Raw genomic sequence first — 20,054 nt, 5'->3', positions numbered from 1 at the left:
TTGTCTTTCATGTTTTTGCAGGTGATGACGCACTTGGTGCTGTTGAGGTTGAGGAGATGGTGCAGACCCAGGAGGAATCTCAGGCACGACTGGGCACCAGTGGGGGACGTGGTGTGGTGGTGGGTGAAAACCCAATGTTACTGCAGACCATACTGTCCAGGGGTGCCCCTGGGTGCACCTCCCCAGACCTCTATTCAGGTGCTGAGTCGGATGATGAGACTTATGTGCAGTCGCAGGTAAGTGTTTCTGGCAGGGATTCTGTTCTGTCCAACCCACCTGGACCAGGGGTAGAACCCTCTATGGGGATGTCAGTGTTGGTAGGTCCGCCTTTGGCGGTTACGGATGCAGGGTCACACTCCACAGCATCTGATCCTGTTCCTGGGCCAGCAGATCAGCGGGGGAATGCAGTCCTGCAGCCTCAGGCAGTGCCAGCACAGCAAGGTGCAGATCACCTTGCCCCAAACAGGTGTGGTGCTCGTCGATACGGTGGCCCTGCACCACCAGGCAATACTGTATGGGAAAACTCCATGTACAGTATGGCAACCCAACAGGCAGCATCAGTAGAAAGGATGGCTCAGGCAATGGAGAGGGTGGCCACTTCCATTATCCCCCCTGAAAGGCAGATGGAGCAACAACAGCAGGCAACAGACTCCATTTGCCAATCACACAGGGAAGACATGTTGGCGTCCAACAGGGACCGACAGGCGTAACTGGAGACTCTGCGCGAATCCATATCAATAGAGTCCCAGGGCCACAGGGAAGCCCTGAGGGTAGAACTCCATAACCTCAGGTAGAGTCTGCTTGAACTTGAGGCTTCCCGAAATGTTAGGGCAGAACAGCAGCTGGAGCAGCTCACACGTTCGCTCTCAGCTGAGCTGCATACAACACGTGAGGAGATCCGGGCATCATGCGAGGCCATGCGTGCAGAAATGCAGGCAACCCGTGATGTGCTGCATGGGGATCTCAGCACTTTAATCCTCCAGAATCAGACCTTCCAGACCTGCATGCTTGCTGCCATGGAGGACCATTCCAGGGCTTTGCGTGGGCTGCCTCCCATAGTGCCACCGGCTCCTGATGCAGCAGCAGAGGATGAGCAGAGCGACAGCAGTTCTCCCACCATGGCATAGCCGTGCAGGCCATGAGCCCAAGGAGGTATTTTTTTTTTGCAACATCCACGCAGGTGGGTGTTGGTGTGCACCCTGTCCTCGAACCTCCTGGGTGGCCTCCCCCACCCCACCGACCTCCACATGGCCATTTTTGATTTTTAGAGTTTTTTTTTACAGTGTGTTGCCTTGTGTGGCTCCCATGGGCATCCACTGTATTCCGGCTGGGCACATGCAGGCTTGTCCTAAGTTTGGGTTAGATGCTTGGGTTCGTGAGACACACACCCCTCCTGCTTCCCGTTTCCATGGGCTTGCAAAGGGTGTGACCAAGTGACAGTGAATTACACAGTGACGTTGGGCTCCCATGAGCTGTGTGGGCAGTCTGTAGTCAATACTGTGTAGACATCCCTAGTGGATATTGTTGTTGTATTGTACACTGCATTGTGTATTGATATGTGCTTGTGCATCCATGTCTTCCTCCTAATCTGCAGGTTCCTTCCTCATGTCTTCACAAGGCCGTTTACTTTGCAGATGCAGTTCATGTATGCAGTACACTGAGACATTTGCGTGGCAGCAACACTCTACAGTTGTAATGGGTCAATGTGCTGGCGTATTCAGGTTGTAAGACTACCACTACTTGAACTTAGTACTGTCATGTTTTTGCATTTGTCCATGGTGTGTAGCAGCATTGTGTTGGTGGTAAGTATTTGGCAATGTGTGCTGTTAGTTATACATTACTGGGAGCATATTGTGTGTGGGCAGTTTCCATTAGGGACAGTGTACTTTGTGAGACTTGTGTCAGGTCTTGTGCATTGCTTTGTTTGCTTTCACATTGCATGACATGCCATGGTGTGTTTGGTGGTGGAGCTGGGGAGGGGTTGGGTGACATGGCGCTGTTCTCATGTTGTATTAAGCAAGGGGGTAATGAATTTCGCAGCATAGATGTCTGTCTTTTGATGACACAGCATTGGTGGTGTTTCGGTAGGTAGGGATGCACACAATGTAACACTTCCAGGTGACCAATCTCAGGATAGTATGGTTGTGACAGTTGAGTGTCCCTTATGTCATCATCATTGATTGTCTGCTGGTATGTGCCAGGGCTGTGTGCACTCGACAGGGGTGTGATTTTAGGTGAAGTAATTAGCCACCAGCAGCGTACGGGCTGCCTCACTACGTGCCCTTTCCCCTCCCATGTGCAGCGGGCGTGCATGTGGTTGGGGATGTGGGGGCACCACCATGTCCACTGGCAGGCCCCGGCGTGTTGCAACATTGTGCAGGACACATGCTGCCACTATGATCCTGCACACTACTGGGGGAGCGTATAACAGCTGCCCACCAGAGCAGTCAAGGGAGCGAAAGCGTGACTTGAGCACTCTGAATGTGCGCTCCACTATGCCCCGGGTTGCAATATGGGCTGTGTTGTATCTTACCTCGGGTGGCGTGGTGGGGTTCCGAATTGGCGTTATCATGTGGGTGCTCATGTGAAAACAAGGAAATAATATGAGGCAGGGTAACCAAAAAGGAAACACACCAAACACAGGTTACAAAGGAACATACAAAGTACTTTATTTTATACTGAATCCAGTTACAAAAGAACAGAACAAAATTCAGATAGCTATCGACCCTCAGTACAACACAGCGAACTCCGGCGTGGTTCGGTGTGCTCAGTGAGTGCAAATATTCATTGAAACAGTCAGGCTTTTATACATTTCTCCAGCCTGTTGTCCAGCCTTTCTTCAGGTTAACCATTCCATAAATAAGTTACTGCTCTAGGGTCCCTTGCCAGGTCAAATCTAGTTCATCTTAGGTTTATACATTAACAAGAAGAAATGGTAATAATGTATGCTCTAGGCCTAACATTACAATGCGGGACTTAATTTATACAATATAGTTAAGCAGGTGTTCTCATTCAATTATAGATCAGTTTCGGTGATACAGGTAATCCATTACACACAGGTCAGCAGAAGGACAAGGTCTCAGCTCATGACCCTAACAAGTGGCCTGCAGGCAAGTTATACATTAGCTGTACAGAGGTCATGACAATCGAGTTCTGTTCTGAATAACATAGGCCACCATTTTAGCTCACATGGTGACTTTATAGAGCAAGAAAACGTAAAATGGCGGCTTGACCCAAAATGGCCGTTTACATAGATTCTAAGGTTAGGACCTTGCAATGCGAGTTTATTCACATGTAGTTTATAAGCAGCTTGTTAGCAGCTTGGCGTAGGCCAATATACATATATTCATAGCAATAGGAGGCACGATATAATTTCTAGTTTGACACTCAGAGGGTAGGCACTGTCCCCTGGGGAGGTGGTGATGGGTATCATTAGTGGGGTTGTGACATTACTCAGTATCTGACATGCATGCATGTGCAGTGGCATTTATACTCACCAAGCAGCCATGTATCGCCATGCCGCCCAGCTTCTAGGTCCCGGTTTAGGGTTGACATTCTGTAAATGAAACTGTCGTGGGTGGACCCTGGATAGTTGGCATATACTGAGGCGATGATTCCCTTGGCATCACATACTACCTGCACGCTGATGGAATGCCAGTGCTTGCGGTTTCTATAGATGTGCTCAGATGCCCTGGGGGGACGTACAGCCACATAGGTGCAGTCAATGGCACCTAGCACTTTGGGGAATTGTGCCACCCCATAGAAATCCTGGACGGCAGCCTGCCTTTCTGCAGGTGTTCTGGGCGGGTATGTGTGCCTGCGGACTGATCGGCGTGCAGTCATGATGGCCAACACCTGGTGTAGGCAGCGTGACTACGTGGCCTGTGACACCCCCCCCACTATAGCACTTGTCCGCTGAAATGATCCAGTGGCCAAGAAGTACAGTACATTGAGGACCTTCTCCAGGGGGCTGAGTGCTTGGGAGCACAGGATGGGTGATGTGAGGTCATCCTCCCACTCACTCACCAGGTCGAGTATTATGTGAGGTGGAAACCTGTACCTCCCATACACCTGGTCATTAGGCATCCCAAAAAGGCTGGTTCTGGGTGTAAACATTCTGGGCCTGACTATCCTCCTCCTCTTCCTGCGGTATCCCAGGACCACTGCTGTTTGGAATAGTATATTCATCTTGGCCTCTGAGCTTGTTTGTTGTTTGTGTGCACTTTTATGCTGCACGGGTCCACGTATGCCTGCTTTCTGCTGGCGTACGTGTTTCCGGATTAGCGCGTCTTTTTTGGCGCACGCATTAGCCCCGTTCGATTCCATGAATACGTGTTTTAGACGCGCGTGTGGGCGTTCCGCGCATTTGCCTCCTGTACTTCCCCCGTGACGCCCACATTTTCACGCGTTGTTCTCCATTCCGCGTGTTACGCTCCCTGTTCCGCCTACTTTTGTTGTGCGCGCTGCGCTATGTGCGCTTTCACTGTGCACTTAGCGGACGCTGTTTGGAGACGTGTGCGCCAGCGTGCGCCACGCAAAATTATTAGCGCAGATCCAGGGTTTTACACGCACACGGACTTCCATGAATCGCTGTGCGCGGGTTTCACTGCGATTTTCGCACTTGCACTGTGATTCGCACGCTTGCACCGAAAATTTCAGCGCACATTCATTCCATCAATTTTTACATCTGCACAAGAGGTGAACATACAAATTGGTCAAGGGCCCTCAAAGTTTGATTGTTTTTTAATGAAGCATTGGGGACTGTACAGGGGTCTCCATTTTGTGGTATAGCACTACCATACAAGTTAGTGGTGTTGAGCCAAAGGTAAGGACCTCTAACGAGTGTGAAGGTCACCTTCAACATAATAAAGCCCAATGGTAATGGCTCTAATGCTAGTAGAGCTTGTGAAGGGGGGAATAAGGTAAGCTCGTCTGGTTCTCCCTGTGACAGAGCTTGTCTGTTTCTCCTTGCCCATCGGCCAGTGTGTAGACATCACAAAGGGAAGCTTGGAATGCAGCCCTTACAGACAGTTAGATCCTCCATTCCAAGCTTGCTGATTGGCTAGTAATCTGGAAACAGTGAGAAGGGCTCAAACAGTGAGAAGAACAAAAGAAAAACATGGAATGGAGGCTTGTATTGAGGCGATATGCCCCGAGGTGCGTGCCCACCACGGGCGTTGCTAGGGGGGGGCTAAGGGGGCTATAGCCCCTGATCTTTTGGTTGTAGCCCCGGATAGAATCTCAGGAGCTACAGCCAAAAGACTAGCTAGCCCCCAGTCCCAACAGTTCCGACATCAGCTTAGCCCCGGGTCTTTTCTAGACCTAGCAACTCCCCTGGTGCCCACCCAGTAGGTAACAGCCGGCCGCCAAAGTTAAAGGCTCGAGTGCAGCGAGGGTCCCTTAACGAGGGTTGCGGGCCTTTACCAACACGGTGGGCCCGCCACCAAGTGGCAGATCACCATTAGCACCCATGTAGATCTCTACACCGGTGCTAATGTTGTTTTTTTACAAAAGAAAGAAAGCGTACCTTTTTCTCGCACCCTGATCCCTCAGAGTGCTATCGGCCAGGAAGTCTGTTGTCAATGTTGATGTCAGATGTCATCAAGATTGAAGAGGGACTGTCTGGCTGACAGCACTCTGCGGCATCGTGCGGCGAGAGAAAGCTACATTTTCTTCTTTTCGTTTTGAAAAAAAAAGAAAACACAGCGAGCACCCAATTAGGGAGCTACACGGGTGCTAAAATGAAGGGGTAGTGGGGAAGGGAAGCGCCCAACACCAACGTGACTGCTTGGAATGCGGGCTTTCCATAGTGACTGCAGCCCGCGTTTCCGAGCAATGTCATTGGTCGAAGGCGCCTCCCAGGGTGGTTATGGTAGTTAGAGCCTTCAATCTACACGTTTTGCTTCTCTAAAGAGGAGAAAACATGCACTAATGTGAGGTGTAGGGAAGCACTAGTGCGTTCCTACAACATTAGGAAATAAAATGTCATGAGCAAAATTCTGCAGGGGGCCACCAAAGGGGGTAAAACAGTCGGCATTTAATGCCCACCGTCTCATCTCCTTCACAAATGCAATGCATAGACGAATCAATAATGGCCCTTTCATGCATTGTTACCATTTGTGGAGTAGTGGTGTGATCCACTACTGTACAGAATGCATTTCCATCCACAAAAGGAGGGTGAACATGAATACAATAATACACAAATATTTTTCCTGAAAAATCTACATTAATTATTGCCTGCTTTGGAATTGTTTATTTATTTGTATTCAAAACATTTATAAAGTGCAGTTTCATCGGAGCGGACCGGCGCACTGTGCATTCCAACACATACTATCAAGAACAAATACCCTCGAAAATCGCAAAATACTCTAGCCAAAACAAAAATCATTTAAACATATGCATAACAAAATAAAATGGCCCTCGAAGCTTTGCGAAAATATAGAAGAGTAGGAAGAATGCAGATGAAAGGAGGTCGAGAATTCCAAGATGAACCCCGAATCAGGCAGAGCTCTGCCTTGAGCACATGCTGTGGTGCATGAGGTAAGAGTAATTGCCGAATGCTATGATAGTGGGTGGGAATCCACCAAACTCATAATTGGGGACCAGGAGAGTAGGGATAGAGCATGAGTGCGATATGAATTAAACAGACATAATACATTTTAGATATACTTAGGTGGAATTCCACAGTAGGAGAAGCTCGAAGCTGAATAACAGTAATGTTATTTAGAAATCATAATAAAGGAACGAAGACCGTCAAAGTGCCTCTACCCAACGGGTTCAGTGTCGAATACAGTAAGACCTTTGCTGCTGATGAGAAGAAAGACCAGGGTCCACCTGGATCATGGCAAAGGCTTAAGTAATAGTCCTGATCTTAGAACAGAGAGGCCATACAAAGTGTACAACCCACCACCTCATTTCATTTTTCGAGTTTGGGCAACACGACTAATTACTCACCCTGATAGTTCAGCATACAAAGATCATACCAGCGTTGTCTAACAGACACTTATCTGATCTCACACGCTCTCTGGTTTTCTCAATAGATCTGGCCTGCGGTACCAAATCTCCTTTGATGGCTGTCGTGGTTGATGCGGAGAAAGCAACTGACAGTGCTAAATGGAATTCCATATTGTCTGTGTTTAGGGATATGGGTCTAAGGGATCACTGTTAATATGCACGTTGTCATGCAAGTGTCTCACTACTCGCTGGATGATGAATAACCATCTCCTTCTGAACTCAGGGAAAATGGAGATCATGGTATGTGACAAAACTGCTCTATTCCCTAACCGACTCCTTGCCCATCTTCACTCGCCCCCCAATCCCCATCCACCACCACTGTCAAAAACCTCGGACCTCGGTTGCACAATGGGCTCGGACCTAACTCTATATCACCACATCAACAATGTATCCAAACCCTGCTATTTCCAATGGGCTCGGACCTAACTCTGTATCACCACATCAACAATGTATCCAAATCCTGCCATTTCCACCTTAGGCTTCTGAAATGCATCTTCCCTTACCTCACCTACCCCAACAGACTGGCTGCCATTATGTCCCTTGTCATGTCCAGACATGATTATACAAACTCCCTCTAAAAAACTTGGCTGCCAGACTGCTTCTCGCACTGGGACGAAGGGACCACATCTCACCTGCATTCCGCACCCTACACTGGCTCACAATTGTACGTAGGGCCACCTTCAAAATCCTGTGTATTACTCACCGAGCAGTGCACAAAGCAGGCCCCAAATACCTACAAGAAAAGATTATGGCTTACCACCCAACCCACACCCTAAGTTTAAGCACAGCCCTCCTCCTAGTGGCCCCTGCTTCCAATTCAGCCAGGATCAAAGGGTCTGCCTACTCAACCCTGTGCCAACTTTGTGGAACTCAATGTCTCCCCTCATTAGAGACAGCCAATATTATATGTCTTTCCGGAAGGCACTCATAACCTGGCTTTTCCCCTAAAACCATATATGGGGCCACCCTGACCACTCAACTTACCACCACGTTCAAGAAAAGGCTTGGTAACCCCTTCAATACAGGCCCATCAATAGGCTCTCAGGCCAGGAGATATCTACCTCCAACTATCTGGGCCATTTCCCTAGACTCGAAACCCGAATCGTATTAGCACTTATGTACCTACGCCATGACAGAGTTCAATCATTGCCTTCCTCCACCAGGTATACATCATATTCTGGGGCCATGATATATCTATCTCCAATTATCTGGATCGATTGTGCTAGACTCGTAACCCAAGCACTAATAGCCCTTATGTACCAACGCCATGACTGAGCCCCCTCCAGATATGCACTATGTTGTTATTCCAGGAGATGCCTAACCAGCTATTGTTACTAATCTGAAAATATTTGAGCAGAACTACATACCAAGGGCCTACCAGCACTTATATTTTTCCTCCTATCTGGGAATGTATTTAGCAGAACTACTGACCAAGGGCCTCTCTAGCACCTATATTGTAATGATATGATTTGGGCCTGATCTGGTTGTCTTCATCCGACAGACAACGCCAATAAGCAATTGCAAACCCAATAAGACACAGGGAGGACCTTAGCCTAATAGCCCCAAACCGCAAAGGAGATACCATCCCCTCAACAGGCACTGGAAGCGCATCAGGAACAGGGCTCCCCTCAAATCCACATAGACACTCAAACACACCAATATGCTAACTCTTTCCTCTGCACCAACAAACAAAAGAATGCAGCTATGCCCTTTGATTAATTAGGCCTACTTGCACACATACGTATACACCACCATGATCCCCCCAACAGTCTTTAGAACACAGCTATACCCCACGAAAATCCGCCTAGCTGCACACATAATCCCATTCACTAACTCTGCCACCTCCAGAATGCAGCTACCCAAGTGCGAATTGGCCTTGGTGCACATATTCTATTGATCTCACACAACCCTGCTCCACACCTAGCACTAGAATGCAGCTACAAACCACTTAATCCACCCTGGCTGCACGCATACCGGGTGAACCTGAGCACTATTTACTACAATACTCTATCCACTGACCTGGACTACGGTCCCCAAGGGCATTCAACCAACAGCACTTTGGAATCATACCAATGGTAAAAGGCGCTCTACAAATGCCCAATAACATAACATAACAAAACATAGCATAACATTTATCGATCAGTTTTAGACAGAAAGTTGAACGAAATTTACAGAATTGTTACTCGCTCTTTGGAGAAAAAAATATCACGCTGTAAGAGTCATCATCAGGCACTGCTCTTTATATAAAGCAGCCAATTAGGTCATTGGGTATACAGATTGCTTAAAACTTAAATAACCTTCACAAGATAAATGGACTAAAGACGTTAAAAGAAATAAAACATTACTCTGGGACGGGAACATGTTACACAGGCTGTGCTAATTTAATTAAGATAATTCTATTACCTTACCTGTGGCTCACTCATGAAGATTGCTTTCTATATAAGAAGCACACTTTCTAAGGCTGTCACAATTACTTGTGTTGATGGCTCTAAAGGAACATGGATCATATTGAAAATAACTATTGGTAAAATAACCTGTCCCTGTCATTGTGTACCTGCACTTACTTACAATAGTGGGCAACCAAGCTGGAGGGGATTATGGCGTTCCCAAAAACAATGGCACTTGAAGCCGCCAGTAGGGCATACCTACTGACATACCTACTGGTAATGGCTTAATGGCATGAACTAATGTTTTCAAATAGTGCTGCATGCACAATTCCTCATTACGCCAATTTCATGGTACTCACAAACAAAAGAGATGTTCCAAAACCTTTACATGGTTCGAGCATTTTGTAAAGGCGATAAGAGTGAATCTGGGTCTGCTTCCTCTGTATTATTGTCTATGGCGAGGGACAATCTGTCATTTTATTCTTGATCCTGGAATCTATGCGCAATACCATAATTGTTCATTGGACATCTTTTCCCAAAGCAAACTCTACTAGCCATTATTATTGACAACCTAACACACCAAAGGCCTCCTTGCTTCTCCGTTGTAAGTTCCACTTGCACTATTTACAGTTCATGAAAAGTGAGCCATGTTACCTCTGGTAAAACATTTGTGATCAATGCCTCTTTGAATGGAATGGAGTTTGAGGTATGTTAATAACACACCAAGCATCATTAACTTCACATTAGTCTAAATCATTCTCCATATACATATCAACATTGTTTGTTAATGCTTACAGCATGGCACCGCCATGTTTAGTTTTGAAAAAAATCTTTGGAGGCAAGCATCATTATTACAGCGATCTTAAAGATTTTTGAAAAACTCGCCAAATTATCGCTGCTTCACGAATCTTCATAAGTATCTAGAGTCAATGACATTCTGGAGCTTTACTCGCTTCTAGTAAACTCAAGCACCATGAATCTTTACTGGGTCGTGGTATTCTGGTTTATAGAACTTTTGCCGAAAAAGAAACCTCGAATCCGAAGATGAAGGATCTCTTTTGTTTGTAACATGATTTCCTATTTTCAATCACCCTTTAGAATATTATTGAGAACCATTTCAACAATACCATGTAACATATCTTTCATTCAAGCCCCCTAGTTGTTCAAAGACAAGAGTATTTTCTAGTGTTTGTCAGACCAAATGGTACCCTATTTCATCCCCACCCCCAAAAAAACACTGTTTAGAAACTAGAAGGAACAGAGATCTTATAAAACGTCTGATCCAAATAAGGCTTTCTTAACTTATTTCTTAATAATTAGGCAGGATTGCTTGCATTATAAATCCTTAAGTATATACCTGTTTTACTTGTACTTCTGTCCTTTTTGTAATCCCTCATCATTCGCCTAGCCTCGCCAAACAGTTAGGCAACCTTTCGTTCAGTTTGACCCTGAGGAACTCTGTCTGCTTTCTCGAGTTGAACCTTATAGACTAGAATTCAGTTGACATTCACCACGGTCTATCTGTTGACATTTCCCCTATAGATAATAGACACAATGCAGACATTTTAAATTCGTGCATAGGAGAAACATTGCATATTTCAAAATGAGTTACGAAAAAAGAAGCATCAATACATGACAAAAATAACGCCCTCCCTAAAACCTAGATTTTATTCTGATGAAACGTTTTTTCAGTGGCTTGTCACTGACACATCATGCACCCAAACACGACTCTCAGCCACAACGTGACAGCTCTTAGGTCATTAGCACACCCAAGTAGCTCCTCCCAGCCTTATATCCACTCCCACCCTGACGTTTGTAAAAGAAAAGTGTCTCAATGCAAATGCGCTCCCTGTTATTAATGAGGATAGAGTAAACGTTGCTGTCTTGACTTTTCCTTGACTCAATCTCCTCACCTCCATGCTCCGGAAATGTAGTTTTGCGATTCTGCTGCCGAAATGTGAAACAAGGTTAGCTGTCCAGGGAGACTCTGTCAGCCAGTGCTACTGTAAACCATCATTGTAGGGAGCTGGTGGTGTCAGACGTAAGGGTGGGAAGGATAGCATGGTTAGGCTGGGTGTCCAGATCCTCAAAGTTACACAAAAGGTCATCACTACAAAAAGGAAAGATACAAACAAATCAATTAAAATAATATATATTGCATTCAGAGATATAACATTCGAAATGTTGCAATGGGATTGATTCAATTAGTTGTAACATTGTTGGAAAGTATGGTTATGAACATTGTATTTAGAAGTTAAAATGTCGTTTAGGTGGGATGCCATCTATTGTCAGAGAACATTTTCCTGTGTTGTGAGATCTCCAAAAATCGAACATATGGAAATCTTTCATTGTTTTCTTGGTCAGGTTTACACATGGAAGGACTCCCAAATGAATGATCGAATTAGGATCCAGTTGTAATTAGAAAGGTATATTACAATATCAACCCATATTAGCAAGATCTACTTGTTGTCTGGCTCCGAAAGGATGGGAGTACCTTGGAGTATAGTGCCAGAACGTGAAGTACATATTGAGTACCTGGCAATATGATGGCAAATCCTGGCAAGTGGTTGGAATTCCTAGGCAACGATACGACCAGTTGGTCAATTATGGAATCACCTGTGCATGATATGACAATGTCCGGCTAATTTAGGGTCCACCTTCATGCAGGGCCGAACACTTTTCATGACAATTGATTATGCGATCCGACATTATAATTGGTTATTTATAACACGCTTAATACCAAGAGGTTTCTCAACGTGGATCCGTAGATCGAACCTGTGTTCAACCACATCGTTTTGCTTCCAAGGCGAGTGCGTTGCTCTTGAGCCATCGAACCCAGAGCAAAGACCCAGCCTCAAAAATCACCCAGGTCCCAGCGAAAATGCACTGCCATTTTCTGAGATACTGAGAACACACTAGGAATTTCTAGGTGATGGCAAATCCAGTTCAGAGATGGACATTTTTCAACTCCCAATAAAAGTCGCCGGTGCTCATGCCCCTTCCAACATCCGGAAGAAGAACTGCTTTTTGGCTGCTTGGCTCAGAACACTTTGCTGCCTGGGGCTGAGACTTTTCAGGTGCAGGGGAAACATGAACATGAAAGAAACACTGCTACACTTCCTGCTGGTATGCCATGGATGCAAAAAGATCAAAAAGTCGCAAATAAAGAAATGTAATGAGCGAGCCGAGAATCAGGAAGGCCAGAGGTGGTAGCGAGAACAGGCGGCTTATTCAGTGAAGCCCAAGGCCTTTTATTAAAGGAAGGAAGCGGAAAAAACAGAATCAAACCAAGATTCAAGAATGCAAAGAGGAACTTAAGATACTGATAAGTTCAAATGGATTTGGAGAAGGTGAGGAGGTAGCTTTATATAATTGGGTCTCAAAGGACGATAATCTTCACAAAGCCGTGCATACAGCGGCAGGAAGTACAGAGACGAGATGGATAAGACTAGGCAGGAAAGCACCTTGAAGCAGGAGGAATGCATGAGGGTAGCACTGGATACCTTTCCCACCGAGTTCGGTGTCCTTTCACGTAGCCTATCCTTTCTCTGCTGCCTTATGCAGCGCCACCATCCATGAATGTCTCTATGATGCAGGCTAAAGTAAATATGATTTATATTAAGTATATATAATTTGAAGTTTGTTTTGTGGTTTGAGAGGCTCCAATGAGTTGAAATGCATGGTAAAGAAATCCCTGGCTATTGGTTTGAGTGCCTGGGCATTTGATGACAATACCTGCTAAACGGCAAGACCACTTAGGCAAATGAAGGCAATAAATGGACAACGGTGATATGATATGATATGATATGACATGATATGATAAGGCATTTATAACGCACCTATACACAAGTGTTTGAAGACGCAACGAGGCAAGGGGGGGGACAAAGGGAGGACAGACAACGATCCTACTAGGCCAGGTGTCATTCAGATCGCGCAAGTGCATGGGAAGGGGGGGAAAGGAAAAGTGCGCAGGGGGAGGGGAGAGGGGAAAGTGCAGTACATGGGAAGTGGAATAATAAGACACATAAAACAGCCAGCTAGTGGCCAGTGCAAGGAAGTGCAGACATAAGTGCTGGTAGGGGGACTGAATGGATTCAGAAAAACAGTCCCCAAGTACATAGGTTGCCAGTGAGGCAGTGCAGGTGGGTAATTGACAGGGCCTCGGCCAGAGATCAGAAGGGTGGCCAGGTAACCAGCACAATTTCAGTCAGGAATTCAGCAAGGGAGGGGAGGAGAGAAAGCAGAAGCAAAGAGGAAGGTTTTGAAGTGTTTCCGGAACCGGAGATGGTTCTCCTCGAGTTTCAGGGAGGCAGGAAGGCTGTTCCAGAGAGAGGCCCCTGCCGAAGAGGGTGATCTGCCACCAACTCGTTGCTTGGAGAAGCAACTGACCCTAGGGGAGTTGGAGGCAGATGAGCGAAGAGTTCGAGAGGGAAGGTATTTAGGAAGAGAAAGTTGAAGGTAGTGCTGCCCCAGACCCCAGAAGGCCTTGTGTACAATGCAGAGGGTTTTGAACTTAATCCTCGCAGCCACTGGGAGCCAGTGCAGAGATTTCAGTCCTGGAGAGATACGATCCCTGGGCTTGAGGCCAAGGACAAGTCTCGCAGTCCTGTTCTGGATAAGTTGCAGAGGGCGGAGAGTGGAGGCAGGCAGATTTAGATAGAGACCGTCACAGTAGTGCAGCTTGGAGAGGACCAGGGCTCTGGAGACGGTGAGCTTCTGGGGGAAGGAGAGGAAAGGAAGAATACCTCTAAGGAGGTGCAGCTGGTAGTGTGACTTCTTAGAGACATCAGAGATGTGAGGGGAGAAGGAGAGTGCAGAGTCAAAGATGACCCCAAGGTTTTTAGACTTGCAGGTGGGAGTGGGAGGAGGGTCAAGAGAGGCCGGCCAGAGAGCTGCAGGGAAGGAGGGAGTGGGTGTGCCGATGAGTAGAATCTCAGTCTTACTGGCATTAAGGCAGAGGTCGTTGGCGGCATAACATTCCTGGATGGCAGACAGACAGTCAGAGATGAGGGAAGGAGAGGAGGCTGAGGGTAGCCTGAAAATGAGCTGGTTATCATCCGCATAGCACTGAAAGTTGAGACAGAGAGCGGCGATGCGGTGGGCAAGGAGTGCCAGGTATTGGTTGAACAATCAGGAAGAGAGGTTAGACCCTTGGGGGACACCACAGGTAGAGAATAAGATGTCAGAGAGGAAGGACCCAAGTTGGACCTAGGAGGGTCGGTCGGAGAGGAAAGAAGTCAGCCATGCCAGAGCCTGACCAGTGATACCTAGGTTATCACGGAGATGGTTGGGCAGGATGGCATGGTTGACAGTGTCAAAGGCAGAAGAGAGATCAAGCAAGATAAGAACGCAAGGGGTATTAGTGTCAAGGTTGGTGAGAAGGTCTTCACGGATGTTCAGGTGAGCAGTTTCCATGCTTCTGGCAGCTCTGAGGCCAGACAGATGGTCATGAATACAACCAACACATTCAGTGTGGAGATTGAGCTCGGAGATGGCCAGTTTCTCCAGGAGCTTTCCCAGGAAGGGAGTGATGGAGATTGGGTGATAGTTAGCTGGGCAGGAGGGGTCAGCGGAGGGTTTCTTAAGAAGAGGGTGCACAAGGGAGTGCTTCAGGGGGGAAAGGAAGACTCCAGTGGCAAAGGAGTGATTGCAGAAATCTGCCAGGGAGTCGATGTGATCCTTGATAGTTTTGGAGGAACAGGGGTGAACGTGTTTCGACGAGACTTTCATAGATCAGACTTGTCCAGAAACCTCGTCTGGAGAGAAAAGGGGAAAGGCCGAGAAGGAGGGAGGAGAGGTGGCTGCAGAAGGGCCAGAGGAAGAGCAGGGAATAGCGGGAGGGGGAGAGTGAGGACAGGATGTCCTGAGTTTTTGAAATGAAGTGAGAAGCCAGTGCTGTGCAGAGGGCCTGGGAAGGGACTGGAGAGCTAGAGACTGCGGCAGGATTGGCCAGTTCCTTGCAGATTTGAAAGAGTTCAGCCGGGTTGTTAGATGCTGCAGAGACGCGGCCTTGGATATGAGCTCTCTTCTTGGTGAGGATGGAGAGCCGGTATTGCCTTTGCAGCAGGCGGTAGGCCAGTTTGTCAGAACATGAACTAGAAGCACGCCATTTCCTCTCGGCAACCCTAAACTTATGTTTTAGGGTGACGAGGTCTGAGTCATACCAGGAGTTACACTTGGCTTTGGGCTTCAGGCGGATTCTCATGACAGGGGCAAGGATATCGAGAGTATCAGATATAGAAGAGTGGAGCATGGAGAGGGCTGTGTCAGAGACAGCCAGCGGGGGAGGAGGTGGTGAGAAGGTGGCGGCGAAAGCCTCAGCTGACACGCGCTTCATGGGTCAAATGACCGAGAAGGTTGGTGGCAGTGAAGGAGGTGGCTTGGCCTGCGGGGTAGGGAGGGTGAGGTGGGAGGATAGGAGAAAGTGATCACTCCAGGAGAGAGGAGTGGAGAGAGGGACAGAGAGGGGAAGGTCTGAAGAGATCAGAACATCAAGAGTGTGCCCTGCAGAATGAGCCGGGCCAGAGGGTAGAATGGTGAGTGAGAGAGAGTCACAGAGGTCGCAAAAGAGTTCAGAGGGGGGACAGGAGGCATCCAGGTGGATGTTGAAGTCTCCAAGAAGGAGGAGTTGAGTGGTTGAGGCCAGGAGTGAGGAGGAGATATCCGCCCACTCAGAGAGGAAGGAGGAAATCTGACCAGGTGGCCGATAGATAGTAGCCATGGTAAGGGAATGGCTAGGTGAGAGAGAGAGCCTGCAGACGAGGCATTCAAAAGAGGAGTTGGCCTGCGTAGGAATAACAGAGGCAGGAATCCACTCAGGGAAGATAAGGGCTACGCCACCACCCGAGCGGTTGGGCCTGGGTTCAGAGAGGATCTTGTAGCCATCAGCTAGGAGTGTGTCAAAGCTGGTGACCGAGCTAGCCGTAAACCATGTCTCAGTGAGACCGAGGACATCAAGGTCAAGTTCTTCAAGAAGGCGGCAGATATCAGAGGAGTGTTTGACAGCGGAGCGGGAGTTAAGAGTGGCAATGTGGAGAAGGTTGCCCTCCTTGAAGGACTTCCGGGAGGGGTACAGATCAGAGGTACGCCCTGCGGAAGTGTAGAGAGCGCCGAAGAGGGGGCAGAGAGGGAGGGGGAAGGCAAGGTAGCCAAGGAAAGGGGGGAGGGGTCAGCAGGAGAAGAAAGGAAGTTGATGAGGCACGGAAAGTGTCTATCAAAGAGATGAAGGTTGGCCTGAGGGCCTTGGACCAAGACGGTCCCATTAGAGTACACATTAATGATGACCTTAGAGGATAGGAAGGAGGCCAGGAGTGCGTCCCAACGGGTACCACCATTAATGGGAGAAGAGGTGAAGGAGAGAGAACAGAGACCATATGAGGGGTCCATAGATCTGGTGAAGGAACGACAAAGAGAATGTCAGTGAGAGTTTCCTTGGAGGAGGCACTGATGTAGGTGTCGGCGATAGAGAGGCCTGGGTTGGAGACCAGGATGTCCTTTTTAAACTTTTTCTTACCAGACTTTGTGAGGAGAGCAGGATAATCAATAGAGAAACAGTTTGAAAAGATAGGGGGGACAGAGAGCACCATAGAGTAGGTGGGAGAGGAGGGGGTCAAAGGGGTAGACAGACAAGACAGAGCGAGGCAAGTGCGCAGCAGAGTGGGACAAGACGACGGCACTTAGGAGGTGAGCGTAAGAAAGGCACCGGACATTCTAAGACAGGAAAGAGGACATACCTAAAATAGAGAATCCTAAAGAGGGAGAAAAAGGCCTAGGTTTCACAATGCAGTTATAGTGGTGGTAGTGGTGGTACCGATACAAGCAATTTAACGCCACCTAAATTTGAGAATCCCAAAGTGGGAGAAAAAGGCCTCTTGAACCTGGAATATTATGCGTTTAACTGGCCGTTTATGTGAGTACTTAGAATATGATGTCAATGCACTGCAAATGGTGTATCTAGACAAATAATGCCAATACCTGGCTGATGGTGTGAGAACCGGGGCATATGACGAAATTATACTGGAGAACGGGTCACCTGGGCATATGATGCATATTGCTGATTCATAGTTTGAGTAGCTGGCACAAGGTTCCATACCTGGTAGATGGCTTGATTCCCGAGGAATCGTGTGACTACCTGGCCATACAACTACAATACCTGCCAAATGGTGACAATAAATGTCAAAGCAATAGAAGGGAAGAAACACGAATAATCAGGCACTTGGTTGCAATGTCATGTGAAACAAACACCAAAGCTTGCGATTAAAATACATGGTGTATTCTATCAAAACTTGATTATGATGTGACTGGTCAAGTGTGTGTGGCGCCTTTTGTCCTGCACATTTGCACTCCGCCCTGCAAATGAGCAAACACTTGCATGGCAAGCAGCGTTTACAATCAATTACAATTAAACGCCGCCTACCATGTAAATGTAAAAACAGCGTTAGAATGGATCCCTATGTGTTCCGTCTGCTTTATGCAGGTGCATGAAGCCATTGGGCTACATAGTGATCCCCAGCATTTTGCACCCGCATGAAAATGCATTTGGCCGGTGCAAATGCTGGGACATTTGTGTGGCGAGGAGAAAGGGAGTGGGCGGAAAAGCACTTTGTGTTCCGTTCCTCCTCTCCACCATACACATGGATGAAAATGTGCCATGGCATGAATGAAAGGTGTAAAAGCCTACACAAGACTGTTACACCTGTGATTCAAGCCACGCCACGTAGCAAAATGAGCTCCTCAGACCGAACCAGCAGATAGCAGCCATGGCAGCAGCACTGAAAGATACTTTTTTTAAATGCAAAAGGATGTTTCTGGATATTCCCAGCATTCTTTGCACAGCAAGGATAAAATGGCCTTATTTGGATTACTTAGTGAAGGGAGATGACTTTTCTGAAACTAGTGTATATTCACATCTCGAATCACGTGATGCCACTGACAGGCCTTTACAGCCAGAGGGTTCTAAAAAATGACACTGTTAAAGCAAGCAGCATCCAAGCAGAAGGAGCCACCCTTGGTTAGTCGGGTTGATGGGTAGGGACGGGTGGGTTAGTGGGGAGATTCTGCCCTACGAGTGAAAATCAAAACTTCACACTCATAAATGTACCTGCCCCAGAAACTGACAAGCCTTATAACAAACAGTGAGTTTAGCACACGTTCTGTCCCTTTCTAAAGCATGAGAAGGCATAGACAGCACAGCTTCCTGTGCCTGGCAAAAGGTGCACCAAGTGCTCCGGATAAGATTTGGAAGTGGGAGTATTTTACTCCCTTTTTAAAGTTGGGATTAAAATGATTTTAAGGAGTAAACATGTAAGTCCAATTCCCAATGAGAGCATTTTATAAGTGAGTAAAAATATGTTTTAACTGAAAAACAGACATCTTTTTGTAATATTTATTTCTTTGCACTTGGCTTTTCATACACATTAAAAGATACAGGTTTACTTCTTCCGATCAGGCACTCATTTGTTTCTTGTACTACTGCTACTATGTCCACTACTGGTCCAGACATATCCATGGAGCTGCAAGGGTGAAAGCAGCGGCTCAAGACTCACATGCATTTTTCCTATTTTTTGGGAGTATTTGCCAATTTTTAGGGAGTAAAAGTGGCCGATACTGTAGGGCTGGTTATACTTGCTTGAAATGGGGCCCATATGGTATGGCATAGGATGTTGGGGCGTGCTGTGTAGAACCGCAGGAGGACCATAAGTGTGCACCCTCCAATATTGAAGCTCCGGTTCCTTCAGACCATGCACATGGATCTGGCAGCATTCATGTTGATTTAAGGCCGCTTCAGAGAATGTTTTCTATAGAAGTACAAATAGGTTAGTGAGTACAAGCAGGTAAGCTGCCATGACGTGGTGTTTTTTTATTGAAACTTTTTTTTCCGGTCAAGTTATCATCAAGGCAGCAAAGGGTTTGGTACACATGGAAGCAGTAGCAAAGCAACACACGACCAACTACCCAGGGTGTACCAGGAATAAATCACCATAGACTGGTCTGGACAGGCCTACAGGGAACTCTGGGGATGTCCTGCCTCTTTTGTATGGTTATTTATTTTATTTCCAAATGCTCTCATAGGACAAGCGTTGGGCTTGCTCAAAATGTGTAATATGGGGCCACTTTTAAAATGATTTCCTCTTTTGGTTACCCCTGATTACAGAACAGGTGATCCGTACATTACGCTTCACCACCACTTCACATTCTTGATACCACCCACATTTGTAGTTACCATTTTGCACATGAGCCTCTTCAACCTCCCCATAACTCTTCAGGCCTCTGTTCTTCAATATAACCAAAACGGAAGGCCTAAAGGCAGTTCCGGGAGTGTCCAAGTAACAGTCTATACATGGGAACCAGGTTTGGGTATACTTTGCAAAGTGCTTTACTGGAAGAGAAGTTGCTTTTTCTGGAGTGAGGCCTTCCCAAATGTTGCACCACCTCATATTTATAAGTGAGCCTCCTGGGTCTATCCAGCGATGTGTTAGAGACTCTCCGGATGCAGGAAATCGGGTGTAATGACTTCCACCTTGTGGCTGACATCGCGTATACCCTTTCAGCGGCATCCCCTCAGGCTATGACTATTAGGTCCATTGGTACTTGAATGGCAGTGATCATTTTTATTTTTGTTAGGAATTTCTTCCAATAAATTTGAACCGTGGG

General features: G+C 47.0%; 1 long non-coding RNA gene across 3 annotated transcripts in view; it reads right to left on the bottom strand.

Moving 5' to 3' along the window:
- Positions 1–20,054, bottom strand: part of LOC138525628 (uncharacterized) — a 601,947-nt gene that overhangs the window by 59,846 nt on the left and 522,047 nt on the right. For 2 of the 3 annotated variants that reach the window (XR_011283397.1, XR_011283396.1), the window contains exons 2-3: positions 11,315–11,511; positions 10,759–10,937 (exon numbers count right to left, since the gene is read on the bottom strand). This is a non-coding gene — a long non-coding RNA (uncharacterized lncRNA). The remainder of the gene's footprint in view (positions 1–10,758; positions 10,938–11,314; positions 11,512–20,054) is intronic. The other variant, XR_011283398.1, reaches the window with a different exon arrangement.

Source organism: Ambystoma mexicanum, chromosome 1q (assembly GCF_040938575.1).
Source record: "Ambystoma mexicanum isolate Mex_15411 chromosome 1q, UKY_AmexF1_1, whole genome shotgun sequence".
Lineage (NCBI taxonomy): Eukaryota > Metazoa > Chordata > Amphibia > Caudata > Ambystomatidae > Ambystoma > Ambystoma mexicanum.
This window is presented reverse-complemented; position numbering and strand designations above follow the sequence as displayed.